Genomic DNA, 14951 nt, shown 5'->3' with positions numbered 1-14951 from the left:
CCCGCAAATAATTATGTTATTATTTTCAAAACTATCAAGTGTATCTGTAATACGATCATAAAAATCAGGATTATCCTGGTTCGGGCCATAAAGACAGATGAGTGTTAACCTTAGACCCTCAATGTCAATATCTAACGCAAGGAAATTCCCGTTCAAATCCTTCTTTTCTCTATGTATTTTGTTTTCAAAGTTATTATTTATCAGGATGGCAACACCTCGTGAATTCGATCTAAACGAGCTGAAGTAGCTCGAATACCCCCATTCATTTCTAATGATACATTCTTGTTCTTCCGTAAAATGAGTATCCTGAAGACAGTAAATGTGATTATTGTTTTCTTTCAAATAAGAAAAAAACATCCTTTCTCTTAACTCTATCGCCAAGACCCTGACAATTCGCCGAAAGTACACTGATACTACTCAAGTTATGCCCGGGTTGCATCGATAAATACTGAAAACTGGATCTCCCAAGAAAATAAAGGATAAAGGAAAGATAAAGAGGCAGAAAGATAGATATAAAAACATACTTTAGGGTAAAGACACAGGCGAAACCGACTACCACACAGCACTGCAGTCAATAAAACATACTTGTCACTGTAAACAGACCCACCGCCACACTTGCCGTACCGGAAGCATACCACCGGAAGTTACTCTACGAGACTAAGTAAACAAATCCGGAATGAAAAGTGGGCAGATTAACCGGAATATAATCTGACTTTGGCACAGTACATTACAACCTCATTTCAGTTATAACTACCAGCAAACGACTAATAGTACTTAAATCAATACGAGTAAACACATACTTGCCGACTGAGAAACAATATGATTAGGCAATATAAACAGATAAAAGTTAGCAATATATTTTTTTTTAAAAGCCTCAGCGCGCGAAACGCGCTCGGCAAAGATCGGCCGGGATCTCGCGGGTTTTATGAATAAAATAAATAAATAAACTGATTTTAAGTGCTAAAATCGAGAGAATTCTCATACAATAGATATTTCATTATAAAAGTAAATGCGTAGTTGAAGTTCTATAGTAGAAATATCTGTCGGAAAGTTGTTCGAGATTAGGCCGGAAATCGACAAGGTGTCATGGTTGCCAAGTGGAAGCAGACGCTCGGCGATAGAGAGGAGAGAGTTTGTTTTGCAACAATTTGAAAGGTAAGTTCGTTTATAAGTGTTTATATCAGCTAATTTTGATCTTCTCATGCAACTTACATCTTTAAATAATGATATAATGGACTATTCAGGTAAGATAGAAGACTATTTGTGCTGACTTAAACGTTCATTGATAAAGTTTATTGAATGAAGTGATACTGAACCGATCATATTTATGTTTCATACACTGTTCGGAAGGCTCAGTTGCGGTTATTTGAATATAGAATATTAATTGAAATAATAACTGGAAGTCTAACATTGAAAATTGTCATGTGTGCATCACAGAATATTACTACTGTAGTCAACAGACGACAGTTTCGTTGTTCCAGAAGTTCTTGACTAGTTTTTGTTGCATTTTGGTGTATTTGAGAATGGATATCTAAATTGGGTATATTCTAGAGCAAATAACTTCTCTTTCAGACGAGAAATCTTATCCCCGAAAGATTGCTTAATTTGCTGTAATCATTTCATTTTCCGAAATTTTAGCCTCCAGACCCCTGGCCAAAATGATTCGGCTCGCGCCTAAGGCGCTCGCATTACCACTAAATATTACTGAGAATTGCTTTCCATGAACCATAGTAAATGAAAGTAATACACAGAACTTAAATACTTCTAAAGAGAGATAATTTGATGATTGACTATTTTCACTATGTTATTGATTAGCCATTTTAAAAGGATAATGAATCCAAAGAGAAATTGTGTATCATTTGAAATTAACATTTTTATCTTTAAACTATAACACAATGATATGCTTGCAAAGTTAAAAATTTTAATACTTGTATTTTGCAGATTTAACAAAAAAGAAAAGTAACTGTAATTACAGGATGGACATGCACTTAAAGCCACATACCCACAAAGAAACATATATATCAATGTTTACATTTTGAGCTTTTTACAGTTTTCGGACTTGATGCATACCTAACAGATTGATGTGAGTCAGAAACTGAAAGAAAATGTGTATTTATGAAAGTATACGAGGAATTCCCAAAAATAATAACTGTGGCTGCTGGACCAAATTTCTCTGAAAATTAGCCCCACAATGCCACGGCGGGTTTTACAGTCCATACAAAATGGCGGAACGCCGCAAGCGCGGAACTGCAAAAACGCAGACAGATTCTGCCAAAAAAAAGACACAAAAGTGTGTGGAATCGGCAAAACCCAAGTATACGTATTAGAAAGGAAATGATTCATTGGAACTTAATGAGAGAAGAAAACGGAATAGACTCGAATTCCGATTTTTATGAACGTCTATTTGATTGCTGGTTAGCTTTTGAACATTGTCAACTTTACCGATCTAAGATTTTATCAATGTGTTGTATGCATTTTGCTACATTATAGAATAAAGGATTTAAATGTTAACTATGTTTGTTTATTTTGTTCAGTTACCTGTGTATTACGCGAATATTCTGTTAATATGTTTAAATGAAAGCATTATTAGGCTATTTCATACACTGATGTCTCAAGGACTCCCTCGGTCAAGCGTCCAGGCCAGTAGTCATTTTAGTGTTAGGAGAGCGTGAATGAGCATCTTGGATTGCCATTAATGCATGTGTGCAACAAGAATTTTAGGTTGTTTGGGAGTATGTGGCTTTAAAGAAGTCGGAGTATACGTAGGACACTAACATTTTTAATGGTAATTATCTCTTGAGATTAGTCATTAGTGATACATAAAACAACTACATGATTTACATGTCTTTGAAGATTTTTTTAATAAATCTATCCAGCAGCTTTGCTGCATTTTCTTGTTTTCACATTCGTACATATATCAGCATATTTACACACAGTAGTGTTAATATACAAACTATTAATCTTACCTGTATTCTAGAATGTCCATTCCTGTACTAATTCCACACCGAAATACACTTTCATACCACGCGCATGCTAATAATATTTAAAGCAAACTCCTTGTCTTTGAGCAGGTAAAAACTCCTTTATACACAAAAAATACACAAATGTAATCCCAAGATCGGTAACCAGATAATACTGGCGTTATGTCCATACCGATCTTCCATTGTGAAATCACACAGAGATTTATTTCCTATTCCAGAAGTTGGAGTCATTCAGTAGATACTTCATTTATATCTGTTATAAACTATTTTTCAGTGACTTAATTTCATAAGAATTACTTCCCTTGAATAGCGATATACTGTAACTTCAATCAACTTGAAAAAATGTTTATCTTTATGATTGTGTAGCGGGGGATGTTCCTGTATGTATTTTGTCAGTGTAAGCTGACTAGATAAGCTTGTCTCTATGTTGTGTATTGTGTGTGTGTGTACCTGTCACTGTGACCTTTGTTGTACTCTATTCACGTGCCCTGTCTGTGTTGATGTTGTTGTCGTGTAGTTGTTTCTTGCTTTCTCGTGAGAGTCCGTCTTACCCGTGTACCTCTGTCAGTCCTGTGTTGTAATTGGTTGTTTAGTTTCGTATTGGGTGATAAATTCAGGGTTTTACTTGTAGACTGGGCAGTCTGACGGATTGAGTTCCTGCGTGCTGTCACTTTCTCGTCCAAGGTATTTATAGTTAGGTTAGGTTTTAGGTATGTTAGGAGTGGGCCGGGATGGGTTTAGTTTCGTAGGTATTGTCGGGTATGGGGGGTCGGTTGTAGAATGTAGTATTATTTGTTGGCTAGGCCTAGGCTTATTGTCTCTGTTAATGTGTTAATTGTTGTAAATATTTATGTTATTCCTAATAAATTGTTAATTGTTATTAAAGTGTCTGTTCTTCCTCTCCTCAACAAACAAGTACATCATACCCAATCGAACCTGGGTTGCATCGGTACACAGGGGCGAGTCGGGTGCTGTTTACATACATAAACCGGGCCCAACACGCTCCTGTTACAATTCTATTTAAATTATGTATATGTTTGTATGTACAATCGATGCCTTATATCGACATAGCCTGTTGCCCAATAATTTTGTGTTAGTTGACTGAAATAAAATGCCCACTTGCCGGCGATATTGGTTTCCGAACAAGGATTTCTTGTTTTTGTGGACAAAAACATGGAACACGGATGCGGGGTGCTTTAAATAACCCCACCATCTTCCAAAATGCTTCCTCACTTTCAAATATTCCCTATATAGTATGTACTAGACTGGGCAGCTCCTACTAAACAGGAGGCAAACAGGTTAAATCGGATGGAAAATATGGGGATTTGCTTTATAAATATATGTTTCTAATAGGAAACGATATCATCCGAATTTAATTTTACATCCATGAATACATTGTAGTTACTAATCTCTATGACATTTACTTAAATCATATTCTAAAATTTGAAAATATTGTTTAAAATCCTCACCAAGATTTACTTTGGCCCCGTTAAGGCCCTAATAACCAACTTGAAGCCTTCTCCTACCTGTCCTATCACATTCTCTACGGGAACCACACTGTTTTCAACCTGACAGGTCGGCTGGGAATTCCATCCCATCTAAGGGGAAACAACTCGATTGGATTATACGTTTGTGTCGTGGCCTTGTCTTCACAAACTTCAGTACAACTCATTATAAATCCGATTTTACTATTAATGCACTCTAATTTCTAGTTCTAAGATCTCATTATATATCAGATTTAACCATTACTATAATACAATTTCCAGTTTTTTAAAAAATGTCTCCTTCTCATATTAATCAAAATTGTTGGTATTCCCAGTAATTATTTCACACATCTTGAGAAAAAATGAGTGTTTATTACTTACGTAAGTCAAAAGCAAAGTCATTGATGTTGTAATCAGTCGTTTTGATTTAAACTGACAACTCTTAAACTTTGGTTAACTTTCTTTTCTCTTTGTCCAAATGACAAAACTGGAATCTTTTTCTCAGCTGGTATACACAATATTCCTTTGGCTATGGGTTCTGCTGTCCGACAAATGACCACATACACGTTATTTTCCCACTTATAACAGACTGAAAATGTAATGTTAACCTCACATTTACACTAGAATCACTGCATTATACTGGAAAATGTATTTGATATTTTAGCATGGCCATTATCTATGATCAAACCTGACAGGTCTCAAATGTATTCCATTGAATTAACAAATATCCTACCTTACATCCATTAAGAACATTGTGGTTAATTTTAGCATCAGCAATCATCTTAATATTAGCAGCATCACTTACATAATCTGTCAAGAAACAAAGTAGATGGTTTAAAAGAAAATACTTATTGTTGATAAACTCATGGGAAAAACAAATATTTCAATTTCAATAAAAAATGAATATATATCAATAATAAGAACCTTCTAGCATATTTGTATTAACAAAAGAATTGTGAAGATTTATTCTTATTCATTATTTTAGTTTGGAAAATAAAATGTTTTAGTATCACAGGTAATCCTATTTATCAGGAAGAGTTTCTTCACTTGATTCTAAACAAAGGTTAAGCCAACTATCCACTTTCCGCAGATATTCCAATGTACCTACTTATCATTGTTGTATGTTTAAGATCAGACAGTGTCATCATGTGTTTGCAAGAACAGTATACCGCTGATTCAAAAAAGCGAGTTTAAGAATAAAGGCGTTAAGACTATTTTTTCTCTCTCTCTTTTATTTTAGCATGTCTATTTTAATGAACAATTAACCTGGAATAATCTCAGACTTACCAGGTTCCGTGAGGCAGTAAGAAGCAAATTGATCCATTCTAGCCAAATCTGTAATAGACCTTTGTCGCATGTTTTCGTCTTATCTATCATCAAGGTACACACGCTGCAAACACATGCATGTATTCTAGCATATAAACAAGTGACCAAGAGAGCAAAATTACTACTTTCAGTTTGTTTTATGATAAGGAAGAAAACAATATTGACATTTTCTAGATCAAAGAGCATTCAAATATTAGGGAGGCATCATGTCAATCCTGTACCCCAGTAGTCTTCCTTAAAGTATCCGGCACCAAACCCGGGCTTCAAAGTGCCTCAGTTCATCGATAGGGGAGATCCCTAATTAAGAAGATCTTAGGGGGGATAATTTTCACAAGAAAATATGAAATTCGAGAAAAACATAGTCGAGTGTTCTTTTAAATCGGTACCTGTATTTGCAGATTGATAAGAAATCAAACCTACTCCTGTTTACTTTAGCCATGTTGGGGAACAATTAATCGGGTGGGGGTTGGGTGGGGGGGGGGGGGGGGGGGGGGGGGGGGGGGGGGGGGGGGGGGTAGCCACTCTTCGTATCTCTCTTTGGTCGTCAATGAGTCCGGTACCTGCTAAAGAATTGTTAACAAACAATACTTATTTAGGCGTGACAACCCTAAAAACAAAACATAAAAAACACGATATTGTTGACATTTATGTCCATACATTTATGACAGATACAACAAGCATTTCCTATATTTTCCCCATGTATGTACTAGATTTGTGATACCTAAAACATGCTACATCTCTGACAGCGTATACAGTGTACACTGCTTCTCACAAAAAATGAAAATAATGACAGTTACGGTATAGAAATATATTTTATAAATTCAAACAATTCTAACGTATAATAACGTCCAAATAATATTCGCTTCCATTTTCAAAAGTTACATTGTATAGAGGCAGATCTCAAGAAAATATTTTCGGGATCAAATTTATTATTCAAATTGTTCGGTGTTGATAGCTTTTGGCATTGTATGAAATATATACAGCGTATTCTTGGTTTTAAATCTATCATAATTACTAGGAGATTAAATAATCTTTTAAGTGTTGGGAAGGAATTATAATTACCAATATTTAACACTGAACACTGCACTTGTATGTCTGGGTAAGTTCATATCCATCTAAAACAAAGTTTAATCAAAACTTTAACGGGATGTCACAAGGTACTCTGCGTAACTTAATGATGCCCTGATTTTGTTATAGATATAAAACTTAATCAACTAAACTTCATAATCCCCGATGAAAGTATCTTCATTTAACTCTTTAAAGCTTCCCAATTACGGCAACTATTCATGAATAAATAATGAAAATTAGGACATGAATAAATTATGTGCACCGTTGTTTTTTGTTGATTTTTTTGTTTTGTTTTGTGTTTTGTTTTTATGCAATGGCGCGAAATTTCACAACTTATTCATGGCTTCTCACATTTAACCTATCTTAATTTTTGTCTAACAGACTCACGTTGACTATGTAAGTCGCAGATGATGTTGTTTTATCCAATCCTTCACGGCAGTACGTGTGATCCACTTTGGGTTTTTGGTGCGTGCCTTGGGTTGCCAGTCCGCTATTCTTCAAAACAAACCAAATTGCGCGTGCGTGCATGACATATTTTCTGCGGTTCATTTACATATAGAGAGTGGAGCTCCACATTAGGAATTTCCTATAGTTAGTTGGTAGTTTCCCAGTGTTAATTGTAATTATGAAGGACTACGGAATTGTTTCTAACAATATATCATAATATTTATTCTATCATTTAACACATTTTTGTAAGTTCGTTAACACTTACGAAAACATAGAGAGGCTTTAAAGTGGGTTTGATCGCATAAGATTGTTTCATGTATCATATGGTTATTTCATGTACCTGTCATTATAAACATATGTTGTTATACACAGATGAATAACATGCTACGTAATCATATATTTTCAACACCAATCAAAACTTTTTAAATATTGTCGTAACTGTTAATTCAGAGACTAAGATTGGAAGGAAAGCTGTGATGACATATTACTTATGGGCTGTTTGGTCCAGCCCCCTTGAGAATTGCATGACCAGTACATGTATATGAAATAGTTATCTTATTTACTGTATGGAAAAATGATAAGATCTAATGTTGTCAGTTTGTAAGAGTTGCTTCCCTTTAATCATGATATTTTATAGTTACTGTACATATATATATCGGGCCACTGATTTGAAGAAGACTTCTAGCTTGCTGTCAAACATAATTGATATTGATAAAATTTACTGGAATCAAATGAAGTGATATGGATTCCCGCCTTAGGGAGGAACTAAATGAAATTGTATGCTATAAAATAAAAGTAAAGGTAGCAGACTAGCAGAGAACTTCATATTGTGTTATTTAATTTTATATAGACAAAGTATATATACAAGGCCAAATATACTCGGAATAGGACAACAGGTAAAAAAAAAACCCTGAATAAAGACAGAAAAAAAATTGAAAAGCATTCGATTTTTTATTGTCCCGCAAACAGTCAGTGCCATTTTGAGGCGGGGGGTTCCCTGTAGAAGATGGTGACTACATCACTGAACAATATACGTTGTTCCCGTTGGCCCGTCATATGCCATCCAGAGGATTTAGCGTAAAGTGTTTTGCCCAAGGACATAACCACGACAACACAGACCTGCCCATAACCCACGACAGCACAGACCGGTCCGTTAACCACGACAGCACAGACCGGTCCATAACCCACGATAGCACAGACTGATCTGTTAACCACGACAGCACAGACCAACCCGTTAACCACGACAGCACAGACCGACCCGTAACCCACGACAGCACAGACCGACCCGTTAACCACGACAGCATAGACCGACCCGTAACCCACGACAGCATAGACCGACCCGTAACCCACGACAGCATAGACCGACCCGTAACCCACGACAGCACAGACACTCATCGTTCATTGAATAACATCCAAAATTAATGACCCAGTCACTGAAATTCGGATGATGTTATTGTTGATTTTGAAGTTTTGGACTTAGAAAATTCTTTTAGGGAAAAGGATCGATGGAATTACCCTTCCCACGTCTCAGATGGACTACGTGTTTCGTAGAAGTTTCGTTGTTGTAGCTATCGAAAACGATTACTGGCCTCCTGTACCTTCTTATTGAATAAGTGATATACACATCGATCTTCTAGTGAATCCTTTGCAGGAAAGATCCGTCATTGAAGACATCGGGTGATCTGTCTGCTCCACAAACCCTTAGACTCCATTATTACTGCCTTCTGGTTTTGCTTAAGGAATCCAGAAGGATGGAACAACGATTGAGGATGTCTTGATAATTCAAAGAGAAAAAGATCTACATGACCGTCAGCTATAGTACGTGATAAGACTGTAAGTCTTTGGAATAGAATTTGAGCAGAGTTAGGATCGACTTTCGCCATCAAACTGTACGTGTTGCTCGTTATTAGCAACTGGTTCCCTTGAACGAATACTCAAGAATAGACTTCCCAGCCACTGATTTGAATATCTTCTCACCAGCCAGTATAACGTTGTCGTGGTGAACGCTGCTTTCCTCAACTTGACCTATCTTCATGTTTTAAGACATGGGTTAAACGGATTCGTCTTGCCCAAATACTCTGGCCTTTATACTAGACGTATTTTCCTTATGCTTCTGTCATCCGCTGCATGGCATTGTTGATATCCGCGTGAAGTGGCATAGACAAAAGCCATTTCACTCTCTGTACCTCTTCAATGCCACGACAAGCGTCTCATCAGCTTTGTTCTATAATCAGTTCGGTTGACAAATATCAGTCTACCTTAGGACGTGATGACTGGAGACAGAATCGCGGAATAATTTAGGATGATTTCTTCAAGGTTTCGCATCTCGGAGAGGTACACATCAGCAGACCTATTGTACAGGTTATGACCGGCAGCATGCTGGTAGAAAAGAATGTTATGGACAGAATTAAGATACAATTCCCAAAAACATGTTTGTTCGACAGCGATATAGTTTCGCAATAACTGAACCATTTCCGAACACTGGATCCATAGTGAAGCTTTGTTGTGTGATGTAGTATCCGGTCCACGTTTTCATCCTGTGTCTAAGGATATCTCACTGTTGATGAACTGGTCAAACAAGAATGATGTCACTTAGAGGATTGTCTTTTCCATTTCACGGGTTTATTTTCCATCGTCGCTGTTTTCCTTGTCTTCACTGTCATCATCGTAATGTTTATCTCTTTGAAGTGGTATTGCGCTGGACTCAATCATCGCATTCATTGCAGAGGCAACTTGCACATGCCATCTTGCTGCTCTGGCTACAGCCTTTCCAGATAGACAGCTTCCTAACAACAGTATTAGGAGCATACACACTAAACCTCTTGAAATCCGGAGCCTTTCATGATATTTCCTAGCCTTCCATGAGGTTCCCGATTGCACCAAGCTAGTTCATATCAAAACGATAGCCTCCAAGTCAGAGCTCCACAGATTTGAGATCGCTTTCTTTCCTATCGTTGGAAATGATGTCCAAAGTTGTCTTGTTGTCTGTCAAGGAAGCTTTGAAGGGTACTGAAGAGTAAAATAAATACAGGCCATGTCACTTGGGTTGAGACCGATCATTGGCAGACATGTTATAGTTCATTTCCCCGGATAAAGTCCTTTAATGACCATAGGTGTAAGTCCTGAACCAGGTATAGGCGATCTTAAAGGCCTCTGTAATCCTGTCAATTGGTCAAACTTTCCTGCTGGATACTCTATATCCGTGATTTTTTTTAGTGTGGGATAACGTTTAAAAGACATGTTGTTGGTGTCACGCTGTCTATGAATCCCATTCCATAGAAAGTTACATGTCCATCAAGAGTAGAGGAGTTGTGATCGACATTGTCTGCAACAAATTGTAAGCTTGAATTCTAAGCAATGTGTCACTTTGGGAGACAAAACTGGATGCAAATCGATTGACCTTATTATACGATGCACAAATTCAAAAGCTATCAAACAAAATACACAAATCCGGATCCGACTTGATGGTTTAGTGTAACGCCAATCTAATATGTAAAGGTGGAAGGAGTCTGCGCGGGCGTACAGCACAAATGGACGAAACTTTCAAGTCAGAATCTTTCTCGCTGAAGGGGATATTTGTGCAGTATAAATCAAATGTCCATGGACTGTGATGGAATAAATAACTAAATTCGTATTGGATATATGTCACACACCTACAATGCATGCACTTGTACAAAAGCATGCAACGTGTTCTTCTTGGCACCACTGTGTTGTATTGTATCTATAGCTTTCGTTGTTGATTACACATACTCAACATATATTGAAACTGTCCATCACTATCACTAAGGGGAATTGGCTTTAGGTAAAATATAAACTTCAAACTGTCTATTACGCGAATCAGATTATCCAATAAGTTACAGAACATACATTTTTCGGTTTGTATCCTTTACATAAACGGATTATTAAGACATGTTTTAGAACAAAAATAAATACGACCTAAAGGCTAGACATACAGTCATATATCCAATATTGATGTTAGAGGACTTTTTCCCTTTGATAATACTACTACAATGTAACTACCACTCCAAAACATTTTGATAATAGATACATTCTGTTGCAATTAATTTGGATGGTTTTTAATGGAGGGGGTAGTAAAATGATCACACTATAGTCCTCACGACTGATATGGCAATTTAAATACAATTTTATACACCGTTGAAAAGTTATGTTTAGACAATGCACCTAAATTCTCCTTATAGGAAACACGGAACCAAGTGATTTCACATATACACTAATGTCAACATTTACCACAGTCCTGCTTAAATGGAGTTTTCAATACTGGTCCATTAACCCTAATTTTGAAAAATGTCATATCACAATTATGTAAATATAATATTTAAAAGTTCTACCAATTTGGACTTTTTTTATACAATGGCTACCATCTTGTATTGAATTCAGCACCACAGAATCACATTTAATTTACATCTAATTACACACTAAATGAACTCCCTCTGACAAACACAGACTGGACAAAAATTGTCATATATTTTACATCATATTAGATTGCCCAACCCGCACACAAAACTTCTCTCTTGTCTGTAATATACTTTGACTTGGATCAGGAATCTACTATTTGTGTTATCATATCTTCATTTTGATATGAATTAGTGTTAAGCAAAGAATTTGTTTGTGTTTGTTTGTATTGCCCCCATCCCCTTGTTAATGACGTAGGCAGGTATCTCCAACTGAAGACAAACTTTTTATTTTCAGTTTTGCTAAGCTGTATGATTATACTGTTAATAACACGTTTACATCAGTTAGGATTGTCACACAACATAACACTCACATAACACAACGCCGTCAGTAATTGAGTTGTATCAAGCACTTCTTCTGCAGAAAATTATGTACATTCTATTTTAACATCTTTTGATTTCCCAGCGGATCTTTAAAAGTGTGTTGTACATACGATGTAGGTATCATCATTAATCTGAACAATTAAGGTCGTTCACGTCTATATTCTCGGTGGATATCTAATTACCGTTTTTACATGCATTTTGTGTTAAGGCGTGTCTGTCTTTATTTAAAACAACAGGTCCTGGTATCCCTCAACGTTTCGTTCTCAGTCACCTCTACTTCATAATATACATCAATGACATTTCCTTTGATGATGCATTGCTTTCTTAATCTTGTTGTCACTGACAAAAATAGATATTGCCGAGGTGAACTCTAGGTAAACTTGAAGTTCGGTTAAAACAATGACTGATGAATGTTTACCCTACACAACCCGAGGCACTCGTCATCTTAAATCAATAGCTTCCATTATATGGTCATTTATCTTATTTAATACCTCTATTTAGATCACCAAGCATCACAAGCGCTGAGGGGTTATTCTTACTTACATATAATTAACAACTCTTCGTAAGCTAAAACTTATATCCTTAAAAGAAATTACAGAGAAAAAATATCTTGCTTACATTCGACCTCCACTTAAATACGCTTAAGGACAACTGCAATAAAACGAAGTCCAGTTATAAGCTGAGCGTTTCCTCATAATATGGTTACCTTATTTGTAGAGAAGAGATTTCGGTAAACTTCCTTTGTTATATTTCATTTATAATTTGACACCTGTTTTTCTCACCGACCAATTAATTTAAGGTTTTGGTTTTTTTCACCTGCATTTAAGTATGTTTACATTAGGGATAACTACATAATTTTCTTGATGCACCGCTTGACACCCTTGTTAACCATGATATTTCATAAAATATTTCAAAACAAATTACCTCATACACATCGCTTGAACTTCATATTCTAAGATAATACTACATGAGCATCGTGTAGAAACATACCGTTAAACTAGTAACGAACAGTGACGAGACCGGACGTTGGAGTCTTAGGATGTCGCATATCCAGCTTGCCATACCCTAATGGTACCCTTTAATATTCTTCCACGCTCCCGAAATCAGTTCATGCAGTGGAAGTCACAATATTTCCAGTATTACAAGATGTCCCAGTTCAGCCCCGTTGAAAGGAAGATCATTTTCATTTTTTTAAGCTTATTTTGTCAAAATTGTTTACTGCTATTTCCTTACTTATTGGTGCTCTTTTACCTTACGAAATGGTGTATATGAATTAATTTCTGAAGTGCTTGTGGTTTTAAGACAGTTGTTAAGTAGTCCGGACTACATTTCCACTGGTATTCCTGATCAAGTCTAATAACAACATATAAACACCTGTAATTATATGCATTTTGATTGGTCAGCTTTATCTAATGACAATGCAACGCAAGTGTCAATATATAGAGGATATCTAACAGTGTTTTCAGTAATACCAAATATATTTCACGAGTGGGGCTAATATTTTGATATTTTTCACGAGTGCGCAGCACGAGTGAAAAATATCTAAATATTAGCCACACGAGTGAAATATATTTGGTATTACTGTAGACACTGTTAGATATTCTGTTTATTACATTTTTTATCAACGAAAAACCTACCCCGTATGCTAACTAGTCCTACAGCGATAATTTGTAAACAAAAAATGTAGTTCCCCCTGTCCAGGTGCTGAGATATATGTCGGGCTTTCTGATTGGTCAATTATTTTGGTATTTTCTAATCATTCATTTGATTGGTCAAATCAGCAAAAGTGATATTTTTCACTAGTGATAAATATGATATTTTTCACTAGTGAAAAATATCACTTTTATAGAATGAATAATGTTTGATATTTCACTGGTAAAAATGTAATAAATTTCGTTTATCATGTGTTAAAAATGAAATATCCGAGTTTCTATTTCTAACCTCATTTACCTCCTTTGTCCATGAAAATAGATAACATTGTTAGCATGCAGTGTCGACATTATGTTTGTAGGAAAAAATAGCAATGCATTACCTTACAAAGATGCTTAAGTTCTTAAAAAAATATTTATTGATGAACTATATCATTATGTTAATTTTACAATCTGAAAGTTGAGAGGAATATTATATCAAACTTTTGCGATTAGAGAACTTTTAATGTGCTTCAACTGTCGATTTTCTATTGAATATAGATTCATAAAACGCATGATTGGATGGATGAAAATAATTAACTTCGCAATAGGTGAATTCGTTTTCAGTGGCAAACAATCGCCTAGTAATGTTTTTTTTTTTTTATCTTTTACAGGAAGCACAAATACCGAAGAAGCCCACGTGACCAAGATACGACCAATAATGCAACGGAATATTTTCTATTACAACCAGAGATCAGACTAATTTGACGTACACGGGACATTGCGAGAATGTCTGGCTACCTACCCAAAATTGACGAATACATCAGTTAAGCCATGCATATGCGTTTACTTAAGTATGCCCTTATTTTCTGTCGATATTTTGTAACGCTATAAATCACTACTTATTTGGTGACGAGAACCTGAAACCATTTATGGTTATAACACTGATATTACCCTGCATTGACACATGTTTTTAGAGACAAGGAAGCGATTATGTCAGTTATTCGCTAGACTTATAGTTGTGAGAAGGTAGACTATTCAGAATACTTGGAAGGACTTTGTCTATAAAACGCAGAACGTCAAAATTCCCAAAAACTACTGACTGACGTCATGTATACCAACGAGGACACGTACGGCTTCTTTATGGAATTGACCCTCCGAGCGACACACGTCCTCAAGAGCTTAATGGTAATGTGTTTATATATGTTGCCAAAATTATAT

At 36.0% G+C, this 14951-nt stretch overlaps 1 long non-coding RNA gene across 1 annotated transcript; it reads left to right on the top strand.

Moving 5' to 3' along the window:
• Nucleotides 1–1065: 1065 nt before the first annotated feature.
• On the top strand, nt 1066–2135 carry LOC117318886. The gene is made up of 2 exons (XR_004530476.1): nt 1066–1155; nt 1942–2135. It is a non-coding gene; the product is annotated as an uncharacterized LOC117318886 (long non-coding RNA).
• Nucleotides 2136–14951: the final 12816 nt, after the last annotated feature.

This window comes from Pecten maximus, unplaced genomic scaffold, assembly GCF_902652985.1.
Source record: "Pecten maximus unplaced genomic scaffold, xPecMax1.1, whole genome shotgun sequence".
Classification (NCBI taxonomy): domain Eukaryota; kingdom Metazoa; phylum Mollusca; class Bivalvia; order Pectinida; family Pectinidae; genus Pecten; species Pecten maximus.
The sequence above is the reverse complement of the archived record's forward strand: the minus strand, read 5'-3'. Positions and strand labels throughout refer to the sequence as shown.